Below are 15182 nucleotides of genomic sequence, written 5' to 3' on the forward strand. Positions count from 1 at the left end.
TAGCATCTGTAGCATGTGGGGGGTGGGGCGTGGCAGGGCTGAGGGAGGCCAGAGGGGGCTGAACTGAACCATGGCCCTGTGGCCATCCAGCTGCGATCCCACCCAGGAGAAGGCTGTGATTACTCCAGGCTACTTTGACTCAATCTTCTGCTAGTAAGGAGGCATCATCAGTAGAGCTCCTGGGTTTTCTAGAATGATTGTTGCAGTTCCTTGCTTTGAATTGCCACTGGAAATTTCAGCAGCGTATGTTTTATGTGCTTTTTATTTATAATCATCCATCTATTCACATAACAAGTATTTATTGAGTATCTACCACATGCCAGGCATGTTTCTGGTGCTGGAGATACAAGAGAGGATACAATTCCAATAATAGAGCTGCTGGTTTAGTGGGAAGGAAGACATTAAATAAAGAATAAGATGGGGGAATGGTGAAATAGATGAAGGGGATTTAGAGTACACTTATCATGATGAGCACTGAATAATGCAGAGAATTGCTGAATCACTATATTGTACACCTGAAACTAATATAGCACTCTATGTTAAGTATATTGGAATTTTAAAAATAAAGAAAAAATAAAAAAAAAGAAGAAACAAAAAAATCCCTCATTATCTCAGTGCCTTATTTTAAACAATTAAAAAAGAACAACACAAACATGTAATTACAGCAGGGGTTGGCTCTCAGAAGAAAAACTGTGTGTGCATTGAGCGACTCTGGCAGGGGAGTCTGTTTTAGAATGGTGGGGATCAGAGTAGCCCTCTCTAGAAGTAAATTTAGGTAGAGACCTGAAGAGCGAGTGGGCGTTGGCCAGGCAAAGAGTTGAGTACAAGAAGGTTCCAGGTAGAAGGAACAGCATGTGGGAAGACCATGTGTCAGGGCAAAGGAAGGCTACTGGGATGGGAGGACAGTGAAGGCAGTTGATGCTGTTGGTGGCCTCTCTGTTCTCCTGTGGCATTCCCCAAACGAGGACATGTTATGGCTTCCTCCAGCAAGGTTCTGGGACTCTCCATATGAGGGCATATCCAGCTTGCTGATCCTGTGCAATTCAGGGCAGCTGGGAAGTACTAGGTAGGGGAGGTCCTTGCTAGGAGCCATTAGACAACGGTGACTAGAGTCAGGGGATAAATGTGTGAGTTTCCTCATCCCTCTGGCTGGATAACTTGGAGGCATGTCCTATTCTACTTCCTAAAGGATCACAGCACGACTGAGCCCCGATTGTCTGCAGGGGTGACAACTCTTGCACACGCCACACATTGCTTTCCTTCATGCTGCTCTCCCATGTCCCTCGTGGTCACCTCACAAACAAACCACTTGCCCTTGAATCCTTGTGTCCTGGTCTGCTCCTGGGGAAGCCCAACATAAGTTAGTGAGGGAGGAGGAGGCCGAAAGAAGGCAGAAGTCAGAGTATGGAAGGCTGAGTTTCTCAAAGCATGGTCCCTGGAACCCAGTGTTGCCTGAGACCCTATCAGGGAGTATGAAAGTTCAAATCAATGTTTTACAGTAGTGTTAAGTTGGTACTTACCTTTTCCACCATTGTGAAATTTCATTGTCAAAATGCAAACCAAGGGTAGGTAAAACCAACGGATCTTTAGCGCAAATCAAGGCTGTACTACAATTCATATCCTTCACCACATGCGTTTCCAAAAAATTTGCAAGTTTTACTTAAAAATGTCCTTGATGAAGCTGTAAAAATGATTCCTTCTTATTAAATTTCTTCTCCTGAGTATACTTTTAAAAAATCCGTGTCACGGAGAGGGAAATATGCATAAAGCAATCTGTGGACACTGATTCCAATGCTTGTCTTGAGGAAAAGCACTTGAGTTGGGAGCCGAACTAGCCTTGTGCTTCATGGAGCACTGTTTTTCTCAAAAGAATGACTGGTGGATGATCAAACTATGATTATTCACGCTTGGATATCTGCCAGACATTTTCTCAAAAATCAACAAAGTGACATTATTTGTTGCCAATAATAAAATGTGAGCTTCCAAGTGAAAACTAGAATTTTGGAAAACCTGTATCTGTCATGGTTAGGTTGATAGTTTCCTAATACTTAAGGTCTTTTCTGGGGAGATGGGTGGTGATATTAACAGATGTGGTTTTTTTTGATACTGTGTAAATGTACTATGTCAACATTTTGGAAGATCTGACAGACTCAGTGAACCAATATTTTCCAAATGACCAATCTATGATGGTTCCAAAATCATATATGGTGATGGGGCACCCACCTGGCTTAGTTGGTAACAGGCGAGACTCTTGATCTCAGGGTCATGAATTTGAGCCCCATGTTGGGTGTAGAGATAACTTAAAAAACATCATGTATGGGCGAAAGAGCTATACAAGTGACAAGATAGTCCAGGGAATTTGAATATAATAGAGTATGAAAAGGTCACTGATATGATTTCATATTCCACACTGCAACTAAACATTAAGAAATGACCACAAGCTGAGGTTGGTGTAGCATCAAAAAAGGATGCCCATGGGGTGCCTCGTGGCTCAGTAGCCAACTGTGTCTGACTCTTGATTTCAGCTCAGGTCATGATCTCAGGGTCGTGAGATCGGGCTTGGTGTTCAGCGTGGTGTCTGCTTGGGATGTTCTCTCTCCTTCTCCTTTGCCCCTCCTCCTGCTTGAAGTCTCTCTCTAAATAACTAAATAAAATCTTAAAAAAAAAAAAAAGAATACCCGCAATGATCTGAAATGACTATTAAACAGTCCATTTTCCAACTGCATGTCTGTATGAGGCCAGCTTGTCTTCAGTTTATCAACATAATATATCACAACAGATTGAATGCAGATGTGAGAATCCATTTGTCTTCTATTAAGCCAAGCACTTAAGAGATTCACAAAAATGGGGGCACTTGGGTAGCTCAGTTGGTTAAGTGGCTGACTTCGGCTCAGGTCATGATGTTAGGATCCTGGGATTGAGCCCAGCGTAGGGCTCCCTGCTCAGTGGGGAGTCTGCTTCTCCCTCTCCCTTTGCTCCTCCCCCTGCTCCTGCTCCTACTTGTGCTCTCTCTCTTTTTTTTTTAAGAAGAGATTTGCAAAAATGGGTAACAATGCCACCCTTTTCACTAAACATGGTTTGGTTTGGAAAATAGAGTTGGTCCTCATAAACTTGTTATTTGTGTAAATCATATGTGTCATTTATATTAATTATATTAATATGCAATGGCGTTATTACTTAAAAGACATTCATAATTAAAAATAACATTTTCTCAGTTTAATTTTCTCATATAGTAAATGTTGACAGATATAACCCACATACATAAAAATTCTTCGAGGTCCTTGATACCTGTTACAAGTGTAAAGGGGTTCTGAGATTAAGAAGTTCGAGAACTTCTGCTGTAGAACGTTGCCACTGAGGAGTTTTAAGCAGGTGAGTTCCCAGTTGAAGCAGATTTTAAAAATCACTAACCTTGCTCGTGTGTTTGTGTACGTGTTTATGGTCTGTTAACAGCTTCTGCAGGGATGGAAGGTCCCAGATCCTACTGGGACACCTACCATCTGTTCCATCAGCCCCTGCTAGCAAGAGACACTTCCTCAGCCCCACTGTCTGGCAGATGCCCACGGGGGTCAGCTCCCTGGTACTCGAGGCCACATTTCTGAGGCTTCCATAACTGCCTGCAAGTCATCCGAGGTACACAGGTGCTCAGTTAGCACAGCCACTTTGACAGATGCCTGCAAGGAGCAGTGTGGTGTCTAAGCTGACGGAGGGTCCCTGAAAAAGATTAGAACAAGTCCTCATCCTTGAAAAGTCTAAGTTTCAGTAAGGGAGGGCGAATCAGCTTCTGGAGGGGGCCGATCACCGTCCTTCCCTCTGTCCGACTCACTTTGTCCGTATCATGGTGTGTTCTCCTAAATTTCTCCTGACCTTCCTCTGTGCTCTGGAGGCTGTGGTCCCCTTGAGCCAAAGGAGGGGGAGAGGGAGAATTTAAATGGCAGAAGGGGCAGGAAAAAGAAAAAAGAAAAGGAGAAAGGCATTCTGGCGAATGGAGGGAATTGCAGGTAGTGAGGCCAATGTCACTCCAAAGTGGGTGCTAACGTTCTGGATTACAGCACAATTGGGTGACAACGTGCGAGCCAGGGGGAACAGGTGCTACGCCCAGCCAGGCTGGGACAGGAGCGTGACCCCACAGGCCCTCACAACTGCCGACCTGGAAGGGGTCCTCCACCTCGCCTCCATTCACGGGCGCCCAGAGGGCCCCTCTTGAAAGAATCGACCCCTTTCAGCATGGTGTTTCAAACTCCTTCCAGGGGTAAGTAAGAGGTTGGTTCTTTCTGAGTGGGTAGCAGAATGGGAAGCGAATTAGTGTCCAAGTTCTCCAGGAAGGGATGTGCAGCGGTGCCTGTGAGGGGGGCTCCTGCCTTCCGGGGGGCTGTGTACCTGCAGGGCAGGTGCTCAGCGGGAGCACAGAGCTCACACAGGCGTCTTGGGGAGCCGCCACCTCCAGCAGGGCTCGGCTGGGAATTTTTGTCAGCCCTGGAGCTTCTCTCTCGCTTCTTCCAGGAGCAGTGCCGAACTTCCGGCTCCCTCTTGCAGACCTGGCAGCGGACTGGGAGCTTGAAGCCTGCGGCGTGTTTTTCCAAAATCCAATCCTTTTTCTGTGATCCCTTCCCAAAACGGGGACAGTCCTGAAGGAGACGTTTCTGGGTCAAGTTTGCCCCTCCATCTCCTTTCTTGGCTTCATGACATGGAAAGACTTCACTTAGCTCGGGCGGTGTCTGCAACAGAGACCCTTTTGACAAAATGATCTGATTTTGGAGATTTTGCCTTGTGAAACGTTGCAAACTCTTCAGAAGAATTTCTCCCAGGCAAAATGTATTCTTTTAATGCCACGATACGAAGCGATCGTAAGTCAGAAAAATGATTCCCTTTCCTTCCCCTCTGGCTGGTGGTCTGATTCTACTTTGGAAAATTTCATCGAATGCATTTCCTCCTCTGTCTTCTTTCCACCACATTCCTGCTGTGGGTCTCCATCTTCTGCCCTCTGGATTTCTACAGCATCTCCACTGATCGGTTAGTGACCTGAATTGCTTCTGCCTACTCCCCCCTGTACTTCTGCCCCGCCCTGCCCTCCCTAAGCCTGTGCTTCCCACTGGCTGAGGAATAAAGGTGGTTCTCCTGAATGGGGAAGGCCATAGACTCTACCGATGCTCACCAAAGAGCCCCGTGCTCCTCCACATTTCCCAGCCTCCCTTGCAGTAGGCTGGGACCACGTGACCAGGTTTTGGTCAGTGGGAGATGTACAAAAGTAACCAGCCATTTCTAGACCAAACCCTTGACCACCTTCCGTGGTACCCTCTAGTTCTCTGTCCCGCTGCCGTGACCTTGTAGCCATGTGTGTGTTATGGGTTGAATTGTGTAATCGAGTTATGGAGGACGAAGTCATTAGGGTGGGCCCTAATCCCATATGATTGATGCTTATAAGAAGAGGGAAATTTGGACACAGAGAGAAGAAATCCAGGGGAAAGTGGAGGCAGAGACTGAGATTAGGATTATGCTGCCATGAACCCAGGAATACTTGAGGCTACCATAAGCTGGAAGAAGCAAGGAAGGATCTTTCCCTAGAGGCTAAGGAAGACGCATGGCCCTGCCAACACCTGGGCCTCAGACTTCTGGCCCCCAGATGGTGAGACAATCATCTCTGTGGTTTTGAGACCCCCTCCCCGGGTTTGTTAAGGCCGCCTTGGGAAATGAATACAGTGCACTATACAGTTTTCCTGAGCAGAGGAGCCGGCTGGCCTGACTCGGGCTTCTTGTGAATGAGATATGAGCTTTTACTGGGGCAAGCCGTGGAGATTTGAGAACGTAGTTGTTATCACAGCACATCCTGGCTTGTCCTGATGCATACAGGTTCTAAGCACTTCTACCAAAGCTAATACTGGTGGTACTATGTTAGGAGTTGGTTATGTGTGTATCGCTTGCTAGAAAGTGAGTTCCTTGAGGCCAAAGAGAATACCTTTAAAGTTTACATCCTGTTTCTGGCATAATGTTTAATTCAAAGTGCTGAATTGAAGGCATTAGGGAAATTAATTCTAAAAGAACCTTATGCTAGCCTGGCTTTGGGAAGGTCAAAGGGACCCTGCTGCTGGAGGTCTGAGATCTGACCTTGTTATTTGCCAGCTGTGATGTCCAAGATATGTCTCGGCCTCCCCAAGGATGGCAACTCACAAGGGCGGGCAGTCTGGCCTTTGTGAACACTATGCACGGGGGCCTCGTGGATCTCTGAGGTCTGAAGTTCAGACTCTAATTACCTGGACTCACAAAGTGACCGAAAGATCCAAAGCCTTATCTCTTTAGTAGGTGGTGTGTATGTATAGTTGTGTGTGTGTGTGATTGTTGGCAGGGAAGAGGAGAGTCTCTGAGGGACTCTGAGGGCCAGAGGTCTATGTTTTGCTTTTCTTCCTTTTTTTTTTCAATTTATGTTGAATTTTATTCCCTTTTTTAGAAAATGAGAAAATTGACATATAACATTACATAAGTTTGAGGTGTACAATGCATTGATTTGATATATTTACATATTACAATATAATTACCACTGTGAGAATCATGTTTCATAGTTATCATTTCTTTTTTGTGGGTGTGTTATTGCTTTTTCTAAGGTACCAGCCAGACAATAGGTCAGAGTGCACATTGTGTTAAAAACATTCAGAAAAATACAGATTAAAGACACAATCAATTTATGTATAATCTAGAATTAATAAATAGTAACATTGTTGATTTTACTTTTTTAAAAAAATATTTTTTAAAAAAATATTTTATTTATTTATTGATTTGAGAGAGAGAGAGAGCATGCGTGCACAAGTGGAGGAGGGGCAGAGGGAGAGGGACAAGCAGACTCTGCACTGAGCACAGAGTCTGACTCAGGGCTTGATCTCATGACCCGACGATCGTGACCTGAGCTGAAATCAAGAGTGGGTTGCCTAACCCACTGAGCCACCCAGGAGACCCTTTACTTTGTATTTTTTAAAAATAAGAAGTCATTACAGATAACATTGAGCTTTTCATCTGTTCCCCTCCACACATCTCCTGGATGGTCCCATGTCCTTGTCACCACTTTTGTAAACCTGATGTGTGTTGTCACAGTTCATGCTTTTGTACTTTACATGCAAAGGACCCACATATAAATATGTAGTTTTACCTAATGTTCCAAATTAAATAAATGGTATAATACTATGTGTACCTTCCTAAAATGTATTTTAAAAACATTTGTTGGGGGCTCCTGGGTGGCTCAGTCTGTGTGGCTTGGGCCCAGGTTGTGATCTCAGAGTCCTGGAATCAAGCCCCATAGAGGGCTCCCTGCTCAGCTGGGCCTGACACAGAGTAGACAGTCAATGAACTACATAAACAAGTTAAAAAGTGAACAGATGCTTGGAGACACCCTCTCAAAAATAAATAAAGATTCATGGCTTTTCATGTAGTGGGATGGCTCAAATCACTTCCTCGACTATCAGCTGAGGAACTTGGCTGTCAGACACTGTGGGCCGCTGTGGCACCATTCCTTCTCGATGGCTGGGGAAGAAGTGGTTTTCATTCAGGAATTCCTTCCCAGCATTTTTTGGAAAATTCCTATGTCTTTCCAAATCCTGCATCCTGAGGATAAAAATCAGACAAGAAATGGGGGAAACTGATCATTCTTATGTGAGAATTAAAGTTTAATAATCCACCTGGAGACATTGCTGGTCAGTAGTCCACTGAAGTCAGGTTGAAAATAGGAGCAGGAAGCAATGGGGGGCGCCTGGGTGGCACAGCGGTTGGGCGTCTGCCTTCGGCTCAGGGCGTGATCCCGGCGATCTGGGATCGAGCCCCACATCAGGCTCTTCTGCTATGAGCCTGCTTCTTCCTCTCCCACTCCCCCTGCTTGTGTTCCCTCTCTCGCTGGCTGTCTCTATCTCTGTCAAATAAATTTAAAAAATCTTTAAAAAAAAAAAAAGGAGCAGGAAGCAATGGCAAATGGGCTCAAAGGGTCAGGTCAACACTTCCGGAAAGACAAGAGAACTTAGAACAGAGGCAGTCACGATCTATTCAGTCAGTCTTCACAAATAGCTGTTGTGTGTGTGCTCATGGCCCTATCTCCTGCCAGTGACAAGTCATTCCTGCAAATAAAAGAAATGCTAGTAAACTCATATGCACAGTGTGCTTTATACAAATGGGATGAGCAGGGTTACAAGAAAGAGCAAGTTTGGAAACAAAATACACCCTTAAACAGCCATTCTGGGAAGTGAGCGCACAACTGCCAACCTTGCTGGGAGGTCCAAATATCATGCTATTCAAACACTGTCCTAGCGTTTGCTGATGTTTTCCAGTGTTTGAATATTTGCTGTAGGTTTCACTTCTTTGTAAAATTGACAATGTTTTCATTGTATCAAGAAAGGAAATAAGCTTATGTTTCACTGTTTTTTTATGTCAACAAAAAGTTATGAAAAAAATATAGAATAGCTTCTGATTTTAGGAATTCCTGAGAATTCCTATTTCTCACCCTTGAATCCCAAAGATTAATATCTGCTGAGAATTTGGGAACACTGAAGAAGCTATCAGTTAACGTGGGGACCCTTTGTTAACTGACCCTGTCAATTAACGTGGGGACAAGTCAAGAAAAAAGCAAATACGCTTGAGCAGAGCCGGAGAATGGTCATTGTGTCACAGGAAGTGGGGTCAAAGGCGTGATACTAGAAGGAGCTGATGGTCTTCACGTGGCTTAGGCTGGGAGGTTGTCAGAAGAAAATCAGCTTTGTGCTGGCAAGTTATGTTTGCTTCAGGAGAAATCTGCCCCCAGCACTCCTGGGGGAGAGCAGATGAAGAGGAGAGACAGAGCTGGGCAGAGTGGCACTATTGGGGCTCCTCAAACTAGGTAACCCAGCGACCAGGTGCCTGCCTTCCCTCTGCACAGCCAGCAGGGGCTAGCACTAATGAAGCCTCCCAGGGTTTGGATGGATGGAAGGGCTTTCTCCTTCAGAGAGGAGCAGAGTCCTGAGAAGAGGGCGTGCTGGGTTGAGAGGGCTTGAAGGAGATGATGGTGACATAAGGTACAGGGACATCCATGGCCTCTGGAAGTCTAGGCAGTGAAACCTCATGTTGATTTTTGGCGGTTCAAGAGGATGAGCTGTACCAGGTTGTCTCGTTGTAGATTACCTGACAAACTCAAGCCCCCACCAGGCTGGAATCAGAATTTGAGTGTTTGATAGCAATGAGGGCTGTCCTGAGGTTACTTTTTTTTTTTTTGAGAGAGAGAGAGAGAGAGCATGTGTGTGAGTGAACAGGGGCAGGAGGGGGTGTAAGGGCAGAGGAAGAGGGAGAGAGAGAATCTTAAGTAGGCTCTGTACCCAGCATAGAGCCTGTCGCTGGGCTGGATCTCATGACACTGAGATCATGACCTGAACTGAAATCAAGAGTCAGATGCTTAACCAACTGAGCCACCCAGGCACCCCTGGGGTTACGTTTTTATTTACCACTTGAGTTCGCTCAGATGCCAAGATCCAATGCTTGGTGAAATATGGCATCTTTTTCAGAGGCATGGGAAATGCCTCTGGGGAGACCGCTCACTCAAACCTCTTGCCATTCTCAGATTTCTAGAAGAGTCGAAGGACAGAAACGCTGTGACCTTAAGGAAGATGTAATGCCTTTACCACCGGGGGATGGAGGAATTGCCTTCAGAGTCAGACAATGTCCCATTCGTACAGGCCAAATTGAGGTAGGTCAGGTTTGGCTTTGATCATTAACCCAAAACTCTCATAAAGACTCAACCCCTTCCTGTGTACCCAAAATTGCACCTGCCACCATAGAGTCTGGTTCTCAAGAAGAAGACGATGTTGTGATGTAGAGCTGAGAGCCTGGTGTTTGAAGTCAGACAGCTGCAAGAACAAATGTCAGCTCTGCCATTCACTGTATTATGTGGCAGCTCCATTTACTCATAATGTTTCGTCCATGGGGCTGTGAGGGTGCACTGAGGTAATAGTCCTCAGTGTAGTTCTGCATCCCAGCCCATATGGAACACCTAGTAGCCTTTACATTTCCAGAAAGGGTGGCTTTCAAGGTTTAATTCCTTCTCTGAAGTGATCCAAATCAGTGGGTCACATTGCTGTGGACACATCAGTGTAAACCAAAGAATGGCCTCTGGTTGGAGACTGGCTGTATGTTCTCAGGTATGAAAGCAGTTGATGAGCTCTGAAAAATAGGTAAGATTCCAATGGCTCCCAGTGATAACTTGTCTGGAAAGCTCAACCAGTAACAAGCTGTGACTGGGACCACTTTCTTCCAATCCTCATCCCAGGACCTGCTGAGACTCTCTCTCTGAGCCTCTCTCTCTGAGCCTCTCTTCTCTTTTTGTCTTCTTTGTTCTCTTTCCCAACCCTCTCCTCTTTTCTCTTTTTCTTTTCCTTTTCCATCTCACTCCTGCCATCTTAAAAAAAGATTTATTTATTTGTTTGAGAATGAGAGAGCTCAGGTTCAGGGGCAGGGAAGAGAGAGAGAGAATGTCAAGCAGACTCCCTCTGAGAGCAGGGTTCGATCCCACGACCCTGAGATCATGACCTGAGCCAAAACCAAGAGTTGAATGCCTATCCGACTGAGTCACCCAGGCATCCTTCACTTGTGCCATGTTTTACTCTCTATTACCCCTTCTTTTTTTCCTTCTCCTTCTTTGACTTGGCCTCTGGTCAGGTGTCCATGATTTTCAGAACGTCTGTATCTTCTGTATCCTCTCCCTTGATCAGGGATGGTCAGGTGTCACAGTAGTGGGGGTACTGCTTGGCTTCTGTCTCCCACTAGGTTAACCTTTTAGGTAGAGCCCAGGAGAAACAACTCACTAAAGGCTGCACATATTTTTCACATTCTTCTGAGGTCACTGATAGTCTGAATGAAAGGAAATGCCACCAGCAGAAGCCATGGAGCTGGCCCTTGGCCAGGCAGGAAGTGAGTTATGTTTGCTTATGCTTCTGGCATTCCAATGACCCTCCAGTGAGGTCCTCTGTCTTCCTCATGGCCCTGGTCATTCCCTTACTCGTCTGTTAGCCCCATTCTGGCCTCTGGTGCCTAGGAATCTTTCTTCCTTTACTGTTCTATATCCCCAGGTGCCTCCTGGCTACTTAACAATTGGTTCATCTGGACTCCATCCTCTTACCCAGAGAGCCTTGATAATGACCTAGCTTCCATCCTGCTTCTTCAAAACTTTGTTCCATGTCCCTCAAAGAGTCTGCTGATCTGCTAAGCTGTGTGGGCCTCTTAGAAGCAGAACACTGGCTTTCTGGTGTCAATTCCCCCTCCTTGGGGCATGGCAGCAGCCCTGAGGGGATGAGGGCCATTGGAAAACACCTCTGCTCAGAAGGGTCTGCCCTCAGCCAATCTAGCTGCCACATTCCACAGAGGAAATTCATTTGCGTTTACAAATTTCCTTTTTTAAAAAAAATATTTTTTAAAATTGATTTTATTGATTTATTTGAGAGAGAGAGAGATGGAAATAGCGACAGAGAGATCATGAGCATGGAGGAGAAGCAGGGAGCCTGATGTGGCGCTCAAACCCAGGACCCTGAGATAATGACCTGAGCTGAAGGCAGATGCTTAACTGACTGAGCCACCCAGGCGCCCCTACAAATTTTCTTTTAAAATGAAACGCCTCCTGGGAGGATTGACCCTACACATTGTTATTACTCTAGGATCTATGGTTATTCTAATGTGGTCATTGGTCAGAAATGAAACTCCCAACTACAATATTGCTATTATGGGAAAGATCCATCTATCTTATGACATTCTTCATATATGGTTTCCAGAAAAATGTTTTTGGGAAAGGGAAGGATTATTGTTTCTCAAGAGTAATCTTCACTTCTCTCAATGACCTATAATGGATCCATTATTCCTGCATTTCAAAGTCCTCCTAATCCTCTGTATTTTTGTTTAGCTTGCATTATCACCAGTATGTAAAACACTTTCTTAACCAAATACTGGTTTCTGACTTGGCCATTGCGACAAGGGGTATAATTTGGGGGCATTCTGGGTATAAGGGCAACTTTGATTGGGGCGGGGAGGCACACACATAGTATGATTTGAGAGGCAATCCAAGAGCTCCTCCTAAATCTCGGTTCTCCACCAACCCTGCGTATGTCCCTGAAATAGCCATAGTTGGCTAGGCCTTGAAATTGGCTCAGGCCTTGAAGAGACTCGAAGGGGCTTCCGTGGTCGTCTAGCTCCAAGTCTTTGTTTTTATGGAAGGGAAATCTGAGGGCCTCTGAGGTCAGTGTCTCAGCTAAGCTCACACTGATGTAGTGCTGGCTCTAGAACTCCAATCTCCTAATGGAGACCAGTGCATTTTCCACCCTGTAACACCTTTAGTAAGGATTGTGCACTATCAATGGCCTGGTCACCAGGCAAATACCATCTGGGAGGAGTAATACCCAAAACTGTTATTGTCCACCCCTTGGCAGCACGAAGTTAATGTAGGAAAGGAAAAAGAAAGTCAAGGAGAACCACGACTGGAAATGAGTCACCGGATCTAGAGCAGCAGTGTCCAACAGAAACATAATGCAAGTGGGTTTTTTATTTTATTTTTAAAGAATTTATTTATTTATTTATTTATTTATTTATTTTATAGCATGAGTGGGAGGGGGGCAGAGGGAGAGGGAGAGAGAGAATCCCAAGCAGGCTCTGCATTGAGCGAGGAGCCCAATGTGGGGGTTGATCTCACGACCCTGAGATCACGACCTGAGCTGAAATCAAGAGTCGATGCTTAACCAACAGGCCACCCAGGTGCCCCCCGACGTGTATAATTTTAAATATTCTAGTAGCCACATTAAAAAATTAAAATAATTTAAATAATATATTTTAATTCTAATTATACTTTAATTACTTATTTTAATAAATATGTTTTATTTAACCTGACACACCCCAAATATAATTTCAATATAAAAATTATTAATGAGATATTTTACATTCTTTTTTTGTACTAAGCCTTCAAAACCTGGAGTGTATTTTATACATTCAGCAGAACTCAGTTAGGACTAGCCTCATATCAATGCTCAATAGCACATGTGGCTATTGGCTATCATATTGGACAGCACAGTTCTAGAGCACTGTATGCTGAGTCACCATATCTGATCTCTGTTTGCTGTGTGGGACCATGTAAGCTGGGAGGTTCAGGGAAATCACCCTGATCCTTCATATTCTATAAGTAAGAGGATCATCAATCTTATTAAGCAAACTAAGTCACTGTTGAGGGTGAGAGGAAGGAGGTGCTCTTAAACATGCTGGACAACAGGTCTACACCAGCACTGAACCAGCAGACTAGGACATGTTGTCTCTCTAACTATAAAGAGACTCACATCAGAGGAGGCTTCAGCCATGGCCCTGGATGCCAAGGTTGTCGGAGTAGGCAGGTAGCCCTGCATGGCCAGTGGGCAGCACGAGAGATGGAAGACGCCTGAGCAAAGACAGTGAAGAGGCATCAAGGGGTACCTGGGCAAAGTACTTACAATATAATCCAGGATGAGAGAGGCTCTAGTCAACTGTGGAAGTACAAAAAAGAAGGAATAGGGACGCCAGGGTGGGTCAGTTGATTAGGCTACTGACTCCTGGGTTTGGCATGGATCATGATCTCATGGATGGTGGTATCGAGCCCCATGTTGGGCTCTGTGTTCAGTGGGGAGTCTGATTGAGGATTCTCTCTCTCTGCCCCTCCCCACAACCCCCTCTCTCTCAAATATTTTGTTTGTTTGTTTGTTAAGGGGAAACATGTGTGAACTATACAATGTAAGCTTTATGTCAGACCTGAGAAGAGTCTCCTGGTGAGAAGACATTTCTGACACTGGCGGTGCTGGTGTTAGTTTCTCTGCTGGGGAAAGCAGCACGCATTCACTTCGTTCAAGGCCAAGACCTACATGCTGCAGGGAAGGAAGAGAAATCAGCAGATGTCTGAGCCCCTTCCAACTTTAGATCCCGAGGTAAGATTAAACTATTGTTGTAGGAAATGCTCCAAAGATGAAAAAAAAAAAAGGTTTAGCCAGATGAAAATTTGTTGTAAACATTTGTTAAAGGGTAAAGCATAAACCTTGAAGAAAATAAGAAAAAAAGTTAACTTACATATTGGTAGTGTAGAAAAAAAATGATTATCATATTTTATTTTTGTAGGCTTTAAGAATTACCATGAGAGTGGGGCGCCTGGGTGGCTCAGTTGTTAAGCGTCTGCCTTCAGCTCAGGGCATGATCCTGGAGTCCTGGGATCGAGCCCCACATCAGGCTCCTCCGCTGGGAGCCTGCTTGTTCCTCTCCCACTCCCCGTGCTTGTGTTCCCTCTCTCGCTGGCTATCTCTCTCTCTGTCAAATAAATAAATTAAATCTTCAAAAAAAAATTACCATGAGAAAGAATCTTTCCCAGCAGGTTTTTCTCAAAGTTTCTTAAAAAACAACAACACAACAGTTTGTCTGAGTATATATCTAAAGGAGATGGTGCTATTTCATATATTAAATTAAACCAAATATTTTCAGTTGTAAGTTAATTGCTATCGTAAAATAATACCAAAGTAAGCGTCTACATTATGCATCACATTATTCAACAGACATTTATTTTCCTGGATTTTCTCTTTAAGGTAGCTAAGGTTTTCATCCTTTTACAACAAAAATGATATTTTGAGTATTCAGCTGATATTCATCAAAATGGGTAAGATAATTTCTGCCAATTAACAGCAGCTGGTGAGTGAAAGATGACTGGGCTGGTAGGCGATTGGGATTCTAATTCCAATTTCGATCACACTAACAATGCGATGTAGAGCAAATTGCTTAACCTCTTGGAGTCTCCGTTAGGGCTAAAGTATCAGGATCCTTTCTGCTGCAAGTGGTAGAAACAGGAATCAAGACAGGTTAAGCAATAAGGACAGCTGGTATGTCACATACAAGGAAAGCTGGAGGCACAATGGCTTTAGGGGGAGTTGATTCTGAATCACCAAGGCCAGGTTCTCCCTGTTTCTCAGCTCTGCCATCCTGTGTCATCGGCATTCTCAGGCTGGTATTGGAATAGGAAGGCTGTGGTACTTCCAGACGTCCCATCCAGTCACGGTAACATCCAGTGGAGCAAAAAGAGATCCTTTCTTCCTGTGGCTTTCCTTGGATCGCTCTTAAGATGTTTCTTCACATCTGATTGGCTAGGTTGGCTCACATGTCAATTCCTGAGCCACTCACTGGCCCGAGGAATGGGGTTACTC

The 15182-nt window shown here is 44.8% G+C and overlaps 1 long non-coding RNA gene across 1 annotated transcript in view; it reads left to right on the forward strand.

Annotated features, from left to right (window-relative positions):
* LOC103662235 overlaps positions 1–13963 on the forward strand; it is a 35746-nt gene extending 21783 nt beyond the window's left edge. The window contains exons 2-3 of the long non-coding RNA XR_568384.2: positions 9563–9688; positions 13710–13963. This is a non-coding gene — a long non-coding RNA (uncharacterized LOC103662235). The remainder of the gene's footprint in view (positions 1–9562; positions 9689–13709) is intronic.
* Positions 13964–15182: the final 1219 nt, after the last annotated feature.

This window comes from Ursus maritimus, unplaced genomic scaffold, assembly GCF_017311325.1.
Source record: "Ursus maritimus isolate PB19 unplaced genomic scaffold, ASM1731132v1 scaffold_15, whole genome shotgun sequence".
NCBI classification, from domain to species: Eukaryota; Metazoa; Chordata; class Mammalia; order Carnivora; family Ursidae; genus Ursus; species Ursus maritimus.